The sequence below is a fragment of the Lutra lutra genome, chromosome 7, assembly GCF_902655055.1.
Source record: "Lutra lutra chromosome 7, mLutLut1.2, whole genome shotgun sequence".
Lineage (NCBI taxonomy): Eukaryota > Metazoa > Chordata > Mammalia > Carnivora > Mustelidae > Lutra > Lutra lutra.
In genome coordinates this window covers 68,000,726-68,014,996 of record NC_062284.1, presented here as the reverse complement: position 1 = coordinate 68,014,996, position 14,271 = coordinate 68,000,726, and positions in this window count along the sequence as shown.

Below are 14,271 nucleotides of genomic sequence, written 5' to 3'. Positions count from 1 at the left end.
CAGAACACAGTGTTTAAAGTGATAGCATTCCTTGCTCAGAATAGAAATTGAGTAAGCCTGATCATGATGCCCTGGTCTGCTTGGGGCTGCTTTACCTTTTCGAAGACTCCTCTTTACCTGGCTATTCATGGTAGCCAACCTTTTAAAATGATAACTACCTGGAATGTAATCACTAAGAGCTCTGGATCTATATTCATAGCTGACTTCACCTTTGCCCATCACAGTGACCCTTATCTCCAATCCCTGGAAATAGGGAGCAACATCTTTTAATTCGAGAATCGAAGGAAATTTTTTCATGTCCTTGTAACTTATGCAGCAATTTAAATATGCTGCCACCAATTTCCATGAAATCTGAACAGGAATCAAGACGATGAAATTGCTTAGGCATTTAGGGAGAAAGCACAAAGGAAAAAAAGAACTTTTAAAGGAAACGGCTCTTAAAGAACTATGCTAGGCATCTATTGTTTTGTCTGCTTAGTACGTCCCTTCTTTGGGGAGCGGCTCCACACCCACCCTACTCCACCATCACCAGGGATACAATCTCTGATTGCAGCAAAAGCAGGAAGGCAGTTAACTGATCCTGAGACTATTGACTGGTCTGGGAATCTTGAAACAGTTCGTGTACTCGAGGCCAATGGGTCTCTTCCTTGGTTTTTTGGATTTGGGACTGAGAGTGGCTCAGTGGTTTTGTGTGCTCAGCTGTTAAGGTTGGAATCTCTGACGTGCTTGGTGACCATGAAAAAGCAGTGTTGAACAGGTTTCCTTGCTGTAGGATGTTTTAGAACCTCTAATATCCTAATACATTTTGACTCTCCACAAGCGGAAAGATCTTTTACATATCAGGCAGCATTTCCCCAATACTTTGTACTACGGAACACAGAATTCTCCAAACTTACCTGGCCCCTGAGTACTTTCGCTGTGCAAAAACTATGACCATCCTGGGGAGCTAGTTTCTCATGTAACATGCATTAAAATCTGTTGCTTAGACTGAAGTTTCCATGAGGTTGGGACACACAAGGGATGTCTGGTCTGCTCTCACTTCAAGGTTTTCAACCACTGGTGATTTTCTCCCCAGGAGATATTTGGCAATGCCTGAAATACTTTTTTTGTCCTAAAGGGAGGCAGTGCTACCGGCATCTAGTAGGTCAAGGCCAGAGATGCTGCTAAGCATCCTACACTGCCCAGGGTAGCACGTCCCACCCTACAGCAAAGAATTGTCTGGTCCAAAATGTCAATAATACAGAGGTGGAGAAACTGCACTTAGTCCATGTCAGGATGCTGGATCAGGCTTGCATGGATTCAGGGGCCCAGGTCAGTGAGTGTGTCCTCACACACTGCATTCAACGCTCTTGACCTCTATTTCTGGCACCTGTTTAGATACTGTCTAATGTTCCCGAGCAGACCTAGCCAGACTCATCCAGATCTTTGGGATAAAACAGGCCTTTCCCACCCCCCTCACTTCCTGGGGAAGAGGATAAGAACTCACCCACAGCTTCTGATCACATGCCAGTGCTTCCTCCCACATATCCCACTTACTTTCTCCCATCATGTGGGGAGGAGTGCGAGGAGCAAAAGGGCAGGGAGGCACCTTGTGAGGGCTGTTCAGTGAATGCTCCAAGAAAAGCACGAGTCACGGGCTAGCAGAAGGCCTGGAGACAGAGCTGGTCTGGCCTTGACCACATAGCTGACTCAAGCAAATGCGTGAAGACTGTGTTTTATACGACACTGGGAAGTGGACCACAGCTGTCTGCCCTTGTGAGCAATATCCATGAGGCTAACGCATTGAAGCCTCTGCACCTGCCTCTGGCCACCTCTCCGGGAGCAGCTGCCCACAACCACAGCCAGCATCACTGGACAGGGCCTTAGGAATAATTGCCTGAGTAGCCTCTGTGTTCCTGGGAAGGAGAATGGAGCACAGAGCCCCTACCCACAATGGATTCACTGCCTTCTTAAAGACATCATCACACCCTGGTTTGCCTGAGAAGAGAGGGGTTCCCCAGATGTGGGACTTCGTTTTAAAAACCAAGACAAGGTAATCTGGGGAGAGTAGGTCATCCTACTATTCAAACACATAGGGAGACTTAGTGAGTCATGAAATGAAAACCCTTGCTATATTTTGATTGAATTAATCGATAATTGTGATTATGTGCCTGTGATTGAGTTGGGTACTGTGGCAGAGTTGTGAGAAGTACGGGCAGTCCCAATTCACATATGTTGTGTGCTGAGACTGTATAAACTGTTTGCCTGTTTTGCCAAAGGAACCATATTGAGTGCTGATAATACTTCTGAACTGAACCCCAGAAGCCCTTAAAGATAACTCGTATGGGAGTTGAAATGATAGAAACTTCCCCACACCTATAGGAAATAGTGCTGTTGCAAATGTAGTGTTTCAGCTACATGGGGGGGAGCAGTGCCATTGTGATCTCCCCTCATTTCTAGGAGAACATGTGTACAACTCAGCACAACAGTTACATAGTCACACTTTCCTGGCCCCTCCTGCTAACACATGCAAATGAACATATACAGGTGCACGCATGAGAACACACACATGTGTGCACGTGATCTGTTTCTTACCCATGGTCCTACTCCAGAGGGGAAGTGTGAGATTCAAGGTTTCCTTGGTGTTCGTCAGGTGGCCCTGTCCCTTGCTGGGGTGTTCACGCCTCCGGAGAAATAGACTCCTTCCTCTCTGTGGCCTCCAGATGCTGACGACAGGGATGAGGAAACACAGCAGATGTCTCCGTCTGTCGGAGACACAAGGCTGGCAGCATGTGGGTAAGGACAATGTAAGCTGAACCCAAGGCACAGTTTCTAGGACATACAATCTTCGGTATGAAGAGAACCAAAGAGATGACTCAGTTCAATCCCCTCTTATACAGATAAGGAAATAGACCCAGAGAAGTGAAGACACCTGGCCAAGGTCACTTAGACTTTGGGACTGGAAATTTTCTAGCCCACAGGCTCATGTCCTGTCCTTCCTATGCCTCAGAAAATAGAAAATCCCCTGGAGTTCTCCCCCACCCCAATTCTATCTTTGAAAAGAAGATTCTGTAAGGAAAGCTTTGTTATCTGGGGTTGGGGGGAAGCTGGGCTTACTGAACTGGGGTCATGGATCTCCTGAGGCAGAGAGGGCCCAAGTGGGCCACCCCCGGACACTACAGACCCTATGTCTTCCCTGCACCTGGAATCTTTCTCTGACCATGCAGAAAACAGCAACAGGGCAGTACCACCAAGAACCAACAACTTCTACCATCACCTCTGGACTCATCTCCACCAGTCAGAGAAGGGCAGCCTTGTTCCTGGCCATCTTCTCATCTCTCTGGATCTTCTTAAACCCCGAGAGCAAAGAGACTGCTCACTGAGGGTGTGTTTTGGTGATGAAGGGGAAATACGAATGCTTTGCTTGAAGATTTCATTCTGGAGCTTCATGCTGCTCTGGCCACGGATGTCAGCTAAGGGTTTAAACCTTCTTCCTAACTTGGAAATGCCAGTCATCTCTGACAAGGCCGTGCAGGTTTTCACAAGGTCCTCAGGCTTCCAGAAGAGGGGCCTGTGCTCCGGACATTCCACTATGACATCCCGGTGTACCACAGGTGCAGGGCTCTATGCACCTCATGGAATGCGTCTGCGCTGATGATCTCATTCGACCCTGTGGGGCCAAAGGGGAGTTATTCCTCTACCCATTTTATGGATGGAGAAACTGAAAATAAATTTGATTATTCTTCAGATTTATCCAGTGGCAAAGATGAGATTGAAGTCCAGGTCTCCTGGATTCGGTTTCTTTTCTACCAAAAATACAGCAGTCTTTTAAAAAATGTCCATTTGCTCTTGAATAGACAATACCTACATGTTATTCAAAATTCACAAGCTACAAAAAGGCGCACAGTGAAACCCAAGTCTCTTCCCTGAATATCAGCTCCCCACTCCTTCCCAAAGCAACATTCTGGAGATGCATGCCTTTCAGAGCTGATCTATGCACATACTGGCATTTTATGCATGTATATAAAGAATATATACGTGTCTGTATGCCTGTGTGCAAAAGAAGTGAGAGAGAGCTTTTACTTACTTAAAGTATATGTATTTTCCGTGTCTGCCTGTGGAGTTGCCGTCCAAGGACCCGGTAATGCTCACGTGGTTAGGAGGGCAGTATCTCTAACTATTAAGCACGTGCCCCCATCAAATCAGGCAGATGGAGGGCACAACTGGCACTGATCACATACATGTCACATAACCTTTCTGAGTGTCCGTTTTTTCATCTGACGAATGAACGTAACGGCTCCTAACGCATACGTGAGGTAGTGTGACATGTATATTACACGTGTGTTATACACGTGTTTGATAAATGGTGGCTCTTTCCTATGTGCCCGCTATGTGCCAGATGCTGTACCGGGTGAAAGAGGAAGGAGGTGAATGAAACAAGCTGCCGGCCCTTCAAATGGGTATGACTTAAACCAGGAGAAGGAGTCCTAAGCAAACAAATGGCAGCACCGTGGAAGCGGGGGGAAGTAATCTATATGGAGGCTGAGAGCGTAGACTCTGGATTCTGACGTTCTGGGCTTCAGATCCCATCTTGGAAGAGTTACTTAACTTGCACTGAGTTTCCTCATGAATAAAACAGGAATAATAACATAGACTTGGGAGGATTGAGTCTACTTAAAGCAGTGCCTGGCACATGATCGACGTTCCGTCAAGACTGAATTTACTAAGTATAATACTGAATTCTGTACATGAACAAACCGCCACAGGAGGAATGTGGAGCAGGCGCTGGAGCTGGGCGTGGGGGGAGGGTGAGCATTCCAATGACAGGAGAGTCCCGACCGCGCCCGTCTTGGGGATGACCACGTGCCTGGCCCAGGCGTTGGCATTTGACCTGTGTCCTGTCACTTAGTGCTCACAGCCTCCCCGTGAGGATGGTATCACTCCCTTTCCCCAGAAGGAAACCAAGACTGAGAGGACTTCTCGCAAGGTAGAGGCAGGAATGGCAACTTCCTTCTTGTTCTCCTCTTACCATGTGGCTCCCAAGAGAGTGGGCTTCCCAGGCATCAGTCACTCCCTGCTCTTCGGCCTGCACTGAGCCCTGCTGTGTCTGAGCCCCTGGGCTAGGCCTGGACAAGAGCAGCAAGATGGCAGCCCCAGCCCCCCAGAGCCTCCATTGCTGTGGGGAGACAGACTGCCAAGCCTAGTGTGTACCCCCAGATTCACTGGCAGTCGTGATGGTGAAAAGAAGTGGGGCATGCCCACCCCGGGCCCAAGCTGGTCGGGGAGGGTCTGAGGCTTCATGTCCGCATGCTCTTATCTCCCTTTCATCTGAGTTTTAGCGGGTGGTTGGAAGGAAGGGTGGGAGAGACCAGGAGCAGAGGAGGAAGTAATTGGGCACACGATTGAAGGAAGATGGGGGCAGTTCCTTTTCAGCCTGGCAATCACGGGGTGTCACCCCCATGGGGCATTTCACCACCACCACTGTAATGAGCTCTGGCCACAGCTGTACATTTCACACCCAGGTGGCTGTGTGGGTGTCGAATTGACAAAATGCCCAAGTACAGCCTCTGCAGCTGCCCCCATCAGTGTTGTTGATGTCATCCTTTATATGGTTGATACAGCATCTTCTCGAGGGCCCCGCACCTTCACATCCACCATTTCCTTTTAGTTCATAGTAGATTACAACATGGAGGTGCAGTTGGGTATGTGTGTGTGTGGTGGTAGGGAGGTTGACAAAGTTGTTCTTCCCCACTGCTCCTCCTCACCAGACCTCAATTTTCTATCTTCTGTGGTAAACGGGGTAGTTATGATTAGCCTTGTTTTACAGATAAGGAAACGGAGGCTGTGAGCATTCAAGTAACTAGCCCACGGTCACAGAGCTCATATGAGGCCAAGCCAGGGGTATGGTTTGTAGGGTTCTCCAACTGAAGTGGCTGTGAGGCCACACGTTAATCCCTCGTCAGAACAAGCGCAGGTTCCACCCACGCCAGAAAGCCTTTTAGCTCTCTGTCCTTTACCAGGTAGAACTAGCCTCTGTCCTGGAGCCCGGTAGGCCTGAGGAGATGGCTCTCATCGGCAAGTCTAGATTTTTTAACTGTGTTCTAGGGACACTCCAACCACCCCACCTTCGACTCCTATTAGGAACGGAATTGTGTTCGTATCTTAAAGCCTTAACCCCCAGTGTGACTGTATTTGGACATTGGGTCTTTGAGGAGGTAGTGAAGCTTAAATGAGGACACGAGGGTGGGGCCCTATTCTAGTAGGACTGGCATCCTTTTAAGAAGAGGAGGAGACACCAGTACATCTTTCCTCTCCACACAAGCACAGAAGAAAGGCTGTGTGAGGACAGCTGAGAAGGTAGTCATCGGCAAGCCAGGAAGATAAGTCTCCCCAGAAACCAACACTGCCAACCCCTTGATCTTGGATTTCTAGCCTCCAGAACTGTGAGAAGATAAAAGTCTGTTGTTTAAGCCACCCAGTCTGTGGAATTTTGTTATGGTCGCCCGAGTAGAGGATGATATCTCTCATGACCTACATCTCTACCCTCCACCTCCACCTTCAGGCTTCCAGTCTGGGCATTTACCCAAGCAGTTCTTTTCAGCACTCTCCCCACTGCTGCAAAATTCGCTCTTCCTTCTTTCTTAGCTTTTGCACTCAAATCCTTCATGTTCAAATTAGCTTGACTAACTTAGCTACCCTCTATTATTCTTTTCCTCATTGCTTTTCTCTGGCCCATGAGATAAGAGAATAGTTCTCTTTATAAGAGAAGAGGTGTCTTGGGGTGCCTGGGTGGCTCAGTCAGTTAAGTGTCTGCTCAGGTCATGATCCTGGAGTCCTGGGATCGAGCCCCGTGTCACATTCCCTGCTCAGTGGAGATCCTATTTTTCCTCGTGCTCTCTCTCTCTCTCTCTCTCTAATTAATAAATAAATAAATCTTAAAAAGAGAAAGAGAGAGAGAGAGAGAAGAGGTGTCTTTACTTCTCTGATTCTCTGACAGTTACCCACAAGTTATTCAATTTTGGTGGAGCCAAGTGCACAGGTGTAGAAACCTGGTTTGGACTCTCAGTTCCGTCATCTTCTAGCGGGGGCCTTGATCAAGCCCCAGGGTTGTTGGGGAGCCAGTGAGCAATGCTGTTGTAGGTGGTGTTGGTGGTGAAGGTGTTGTTTAAACAAGCTGCTTGGAGGAGTGCCCTCCCTGAGTTACACCTTGACATCAGGCCATCGTTGAAGAGCATTATGAAAAGCAACCCTGTTGTCAAACTCACTCTGCTCTCAAAGAGCACTGTTGGTGTTCACAAAAGTATCGTGTTTCATTTTGCAAAATTTCAAAGACAGTTTTAGGATTTTTTTTTTTTTTTTTTTTTTGAGAGTGAGAAAAGAGCACATGCACACTGGGTAGGGGAGAGCAGGGAGAGAGGAAGAGAGGATCCTAAGCAGGTTCCACACCTAACACGGAGCCTGATGCAGGGCTCCATCCCAGAACCTTGAGGTTATGACCTGAGCTGAAATCAAGAGTTGGACACTTAACCAACTGAACCACCCAGTCACCCCTTTTTATGGATTTTTAAAATAATAAACGTATGTTCCGAGCCCAGAGCATACACTCCACACTCTCGGCACTAACCGCCAGGGAGAAGGGGCTACTTTTGCCAACTTTCAGAAGTAATTTCTAAAGAACTAGCTTGTGACCCTAAGAAACAGGTTTGTTTTCATCAGTGGACACCATGAATTATGAAAATGATGCTTCCCTCTTTGTGCTGGCTGCTTGGGAGCTCAGAATGAAACTGACATCCTACTGCTAGCACGTTTCCTTGCTCTTCTAGCAAATCTTTTGTATATTATCACCACTGCTGTCACCCTCATTTCCTTACTTGCTATCTTTACTTGGTTCTTCAGTGTATTTATTTCATAAGGTAATGGATGAATACATTCTTGTTATAAAGCTGAAAGGAAATCAGAATTGTACTGAGCAAAACTTGAAAGTATTCATTCATTATTTATGATGTAGTCCTCTATTTGTGCAAACATCAAGTCCATTTGGAACAATTATTAGGAAGAATCAAGTTTTAAAAAATAAATGAATAGAAGAAGCTTATTTGAAAGCTTCCTACCATGCTAGGTGCATTCATATGTGCTTTCTCCTTTCATTCTTAACAGCAACACTGTAAGGCAGGTCACCGTACACCCATTTTACAGATAAGGCAATTGAATAGGGTTAGGTTAATTGTCCAAAGTCATAGATAGTAGTGGCAAAGTTAGAAATGAAACTCGGGTCTGGGATTCAAAGTTTGTGTGTTGGCTCTTTCATTTGCTTGTCTTTTTAAACTATCTCACTTCTACTATAGCAAAAAGTAGGATTACAAAATTCATGTGCAACTGGGGAGTGGGAGTCGGGGGAAGAGAGTGACGCTTGCGAATTTCCCTTCATTACAGCTACTCCTCACTCTGCTTCAAGCCACTGTAATTATTTAGGTAATTCAGCCAAGATCAGTTTTTTTCTGCATAAGTGCCAACAGAGACCTGGCCCAAGATGGCTGGTTATGTGCCAACTCTAGGAGAAAACGCAGCAAACGTCAGGTCCAAGAAAGGTAACTTTTAACCTTCCGCCATTGACCTTGCCTAGTGATCCATGGGCTGCAGCTCTCAGGCCAGAATACCACATGGCCTTTCTCTTTTGGGAAGAGGCAGCAGCAGCATCTGTACTGAGGAGCTGGTTAGCGTCTGGTGGAAAGAAATCTGCTCATCTCTGATCTCTGTCCCTTTCTCTCCCCCACTCTTAAACAAAGGCAAATTCTTTTTTTTTTAATTAACATATAATGTATTATTTGTTTCAGGGGTACAGGTCTGTGATTCATCAGTTTTACAGAATTCACAGCACTCACCATAGCACATACCCTCCCCAATGTCCATAACCCAACCACCCTATCCCTCCCACCTCTTCCCCCTAGAAACTCTCAGTTTGTTTCCTGAGATTAAGAGTCTCTATGGTTTGTCTCCTTGTCTGGTTTCGTCTTGTTTCATTTTTCCCCTCCCTTCCCCTATGATCCTCTTTTGTTTCTCAAATTCCTCATATCAGGGAGATCATATGATAACTGTCTTTCTCTGATTAACTTATTTCTTTTAGCATAATACCCTCTAGTTCCATCCACCTCATTGCAAATGGCAAAATTTCGGGAGTTTTTGATGGCTGCATAATATTCCCTTGTGTGTGTGTGTGTGTGTGTGTGTGTGTGTGTGTGTGTGTGTGTATTACATCTTCTTTAGCCATTCATCTGTTGATGGACATCTAGGCTCTTTCCATAGTTTGGTTATTGTGTACATTGCTGCTATAAACATTCAGATGCATGTACCCCTTTGGATCACTACATTTGTTTCTCTAGGGTAAATACTCAGTAGTGCAATTGCTGGGTCATAGGGTAGCTCTATTTTCAACTTTTTGAGGAACCTCCATACTGTTTTCCAGAGTGGCTGCACCAGCTTGCATTCCCACCAACAGTGTAGGAGGGTTCCCCTTTCTCCGCATCCTGGCTAACACTTGTTTTCTTACTTGTTAGCCATTCTGACTGGTGAGGTGGTATCTCACTGTGGTTTTGATTTGTATTTCCCTGATGGCAAGTGTTGTGGAACACTTTTTCATGTGTCTGTTGGCCATTTCGATGTCTTCTTTGCAGAAATGTCTGTTCATGTCTTCTGCCCATTTCTTGATTGGATTATTTATTCTTTGGGTGTTGAGCTTGGTAAGTTCTTTATAGATTTTGGGCACTAGCCCTTTATCTGATATGTCATTTGCAAATATCTTTTCCCATTCTGTCAGTTGTCTTTTGGTTTTGTTGACTGTATCCTTCGCCATGCAAAAGCTTTTTATCCTGATGAAGTCCCAGTAGTTCATTTTTGCCTTTGCTTCCCTTGCCTTTGACGATGTTTCCAGGAAGAAGTTGCTGCAGTTGAGGTTGAAGAGGTTGCTGCTTGTGTTCTCCTCAAGGATTTTGAAGGATTCCTGTCTGACATTGAGATCTTTCATCCATTTTTGAGTCTGTTTTTGTGTGTGTTGGAAGGAAATGGTCCAGTTTCATTCTTCTGCCTGTGGCTGTCCAGTTTTCCCAACACCATTTGTTGAAGAGACTGTCTTTTTGGACATTCTTTCCTGCTTTGTTGAAGATTAGTTGACCAGGGAGTTGAGGGTCAATTTCTGTGTTCTCTATTCTGTTCCTTTGATCTATGTGTCTGTTTTTGTGCCAGTACCATGCTGTCTTGATGATGACAGCTTTGTAATAGAGCTTAAAGTCTGGAATTGCGATGCCACCAACTTTGGTTTTCTTTTTCAACATTCCTCTGCCTATTTGGGGTCTTTTCTGGTTCCATATACATTTTAGGATTATTTGTTATATTTCTTGGAAAAAAGTTGATGGTATTTTGATAGGGATTGTTATTAAATGTGTAGATTGCTTTAGGTAGCATAGACATTTTCACAATATTTGTTCTTCTAATCCATGAGCATGGAACATTTTTCCATTTCTTTGTGTCTTCCTCAATTTCTTTCATGAGTACTTTATCTTTTTCTGAGTACAGATTCTTTGCAAAGGCAAATTCTTTATTGCATGTGACATGTTTGCCTGGGTCCCCTTCACTTCAAGGCCACCAGTCCAGTTCCAGTAATCTGTATTGGCTACCCCCCGCCCCCAACGTTGGCCTTAGCCAGAGGACACAGCTATTGACATAAACACTGACTGCTGTCCCAACTAGCAGGCAAGCACATTTCTATTTTCATCAGAATTCCCAGCATCTTGGGGAATGAACTTGGCCATTCCTACCAACCAGACCCCTGAGGAGGGAGGAGAGCCTGCAGGCTCCTTCTGTAACCTTCCTTTGACTTGGACTCAGAAGACAAAGGTGAACTTGAGTGCTGCGGGGACACAGCTTCCCTTTATGCTGCCACCAAGCCCTGGGGCTGCCTCCTCTCCAGCACTGAGGCCCTTTTGTCCTGGCGGGGCACCCCCAGCCTGACTGCTCACTCTGTTAAAGCACAGTTTCAGCTCCCTCTCCCCCTCCCCCGTGAGTCGCTGTGCCTGGAGAAGAGCTTTGGAGTTTTGCGAATGCACACTGGCCCTTTTCTTCTCCCAGAGGCTGCAGCTTTGATGCTGCGCGCCTGGCAGACTGGCCCTCCGCTGTCTTTTTCAGGGAGGCCGTGCGAAAGCACAGACAGGGCGCTCTTGCGGCCTCTTGGCTGCCTGGGAGAGGCGCACAGCCCCAGGGAGGCAGCTCCTGCTCCGCTCTGCTCTAAGGGGGGCTCTGGGCCAGCCCCAGAGGATCCTACCCTTGCCACTGTTCATCCAGAGAACTGATCATCCAGCTCTCATTGCAGACCTTGAAAAATGGCATCTTCTTTGACCCAGCCATGCTACTTATAGGAACTCATTATGTATTTGAGGATACTAAAAATTTTTCATTCTAATCTTATCATAAAAAATTTCAGACATGCAGAAGAGTTGAAGGAATGGTACAGTGGATACTCATATGCCCATTATCTAGAGTCTGCAATTAACATTTGATATAGCTACAGGAACTATCATTGCCCTATAGTGCGTGTGCGTGTGTGTGTGTGTGTGTGTGTGTAGAAACCTAAATGCCCCCACCCACTGTTTGTTAAATTATGGCACATTTGTACAATAGTACTACATAGCACTTAAAATAACATGGTACATTCAGGGGCATGGGAAAATGTTGGGTCTTTAGTTTAATGAAAAAAAAGGTAGAAAACTGTATGTACAATAACATGTTATTTTTTGTTTGGAAAAAAAGTCTGCCTAGGGAAAAAAGACACAGAGGTTATATATTAAAATGTTAACAGCATTGTGTCTAAATTCAGGTATGAGTGAATTTGATTTTTATCTCTGGCTTATTTTTATTTCTTTCAATGAAGTACATCTATGTCAAGTGAAAAAAGGAATTTGAAATGTGAATGGTCAGCTCAAAGAGACCAGTAGGACTCCCTGGTATTATCCCAGCACCCTTTATCCTGACAGAAGTCGTGGGCTGTCCTAGCTCCTGTGCAAACATTGCTGCATAACCCATCCTGGCCAGCTGGAGCTCTACCAGCCCCCTCAGTTTCCCAGATATGAGCACCACGCCCTCCTTCCCTTCTTTGTCCCTGCTCTCCTGCAGCAAACTGGGTTCTTCCCTCTCATCACTGACTTTTAGGCTGGAGTGGTTCCCTAGCCACTAAAGAGTTAGGGTCCTATCATGCTATTCACTCCCCACCCCCCAGCTGCCTCCCAGAAGGAAGAGTCTGGAGGATGATATAAAGAAGGCCAGGGCTTAACCCAAAGGCTCCATGCTGCCCATGGCCCCCAAGTTCTTTCTCTTTGAGACACCGGCCCCAGTTAGACTCCCAGGGGAGACATTGCCTTAGCGAGTGTTCTTTAGGAAACTTTAGGACCGGCTGGATCATATTTTCATCACCATACATGTAGTGGCACTGTATACTACAGTAATAAGAGCTCCCTGTATACATATTTTTAGTTCCCGAAGCTAAATCCACATGCTCTCTTACAGTGGTTCCCAGAGCAGTATCAAAAAAATTACTTGGAGTTGGACAAAGGGCTGTCGACTTTTATTTTGCCATGTAAAACCACTTAAAAAAATACTTCATAACAAAAAAGACATTTTACCACACACACAAAATAGGAAGGACAATCTCAAAATTTAAAAAACAACAGGATTTACATTTAACTCTCAAATCTAATTGTGTGGTCCATGTCTCCCATTACATACTTAAAAAAATTATTATTATTATTTCTATATAACCTGGAAAATGCCTTTTCACAGACAAGCCCTGTTTTGGGAACCATTTCTCCACTGGTTTTGATCCTTATAATCTGGCAGGTGAGGAAACTAAGTTGCAGAGACCATCAGCTAAGTGGTTGAATTAGGTTTCAAATTTGGGTCCGCCTGTTCCAGAACCAGTGGTTTCCCCTTGTTCCAGGTTACCTCTGCATCAGCAGTTTGCCCTGGTGGGTTTTCCAGGAAATGGTAGACAGAAAAAAGGCCTGGTTTGCTTTTTGAAGTCTCAGCTAGACTTGGGTCACCAGAGTAAACCCCAGTGGGTCGAATTTTATCTTTGACCCAGAAATCACTGAGCTCCTCAGATGGGATTAGCCATACAGAGCAGTACCACCCAAATTTCATGATTTGCTCTATCAGCAAAGCTATATTTATAGGTGGTATCAAAGGGAGGAGCACATACTAGAATTCAAATCTACCCATATACATCTACTGACGGACGCCAGAAAGTCCTCCAGTTTGATTGCCTCCACTGATGGGCTTGAAAAAAATCATTAAACAATTGGGAATAAAGCGAAAAGGTGGGCAGTTTATCCTTTCAGTGTTACACCAAAGCATTTTTGAACATGCTCAATGGAGAATTATTTAATTACCTGGAGGAAGGTAGCTGTGTCTGACTTGGCTTTATACCATTAATTAAGGGCTCAGACTCTGAAGTTACATGTTAACTTGTAGACCTTGTCTAGAATAGAGGTGCATAATTTTGTCTGGTAGAAAAGATAACCCCAAAGGTTATGATTTTATTGCCCTGTAGAACATTAACCAATTTTGCCTCCAATTTGGCAAACTTACATCCTCACACCTTTCCTGGTGGGCTGTACAAGTGCAGCCCTCTTCTCTTCTCCACATTTCATCCAAACTCACCACACTGCTGGTTTGGTCCCTCTTTCACGAGCTGAATAAAATCTATCTAAAGGCACTCAGCACCAACACCACTTTAAAATGTTACCAATCATTACCTCAGTGTGAATGAAGAATCTGAGAACAGATTTTGAGAAGTTGAAAGATGCAGTACTCAGGATCTGAGGAAGAAGAAGGAGAGGGTTGGGGGAGGGAAAGTTGGACAGACTTCTCAGGACAGTTGTTTCAGAGTACTTCCATTTTTTTCACATGATTCTTTTGTCTTTGAGCAGTGACCAGTAGCATGGCTTGCTAGAAATAGGATTTTTCAAGGAATATTGACATTGGAAGAGGTTGGAAAACTAGTTGGAGCTAGCCATGGTAAAGGATTTGAATTTTATTCTGTAAATCACAGGAGTCATTAAATATTTTAACCCAGGAGCTGATATGATCATATTTTTGAATTAGAAAGAAAGATAATTCTGACAAGAGTGTATGGAGTGTGTGAAGGGAGCGTCTCATTGAGGGGTGACCAGGGTGTGACCTCTTTGTGAACGTATATGAGTGGAAAGTTGAGTATACAGTCAAAAGACAATTCAAAGGTAGGATGGA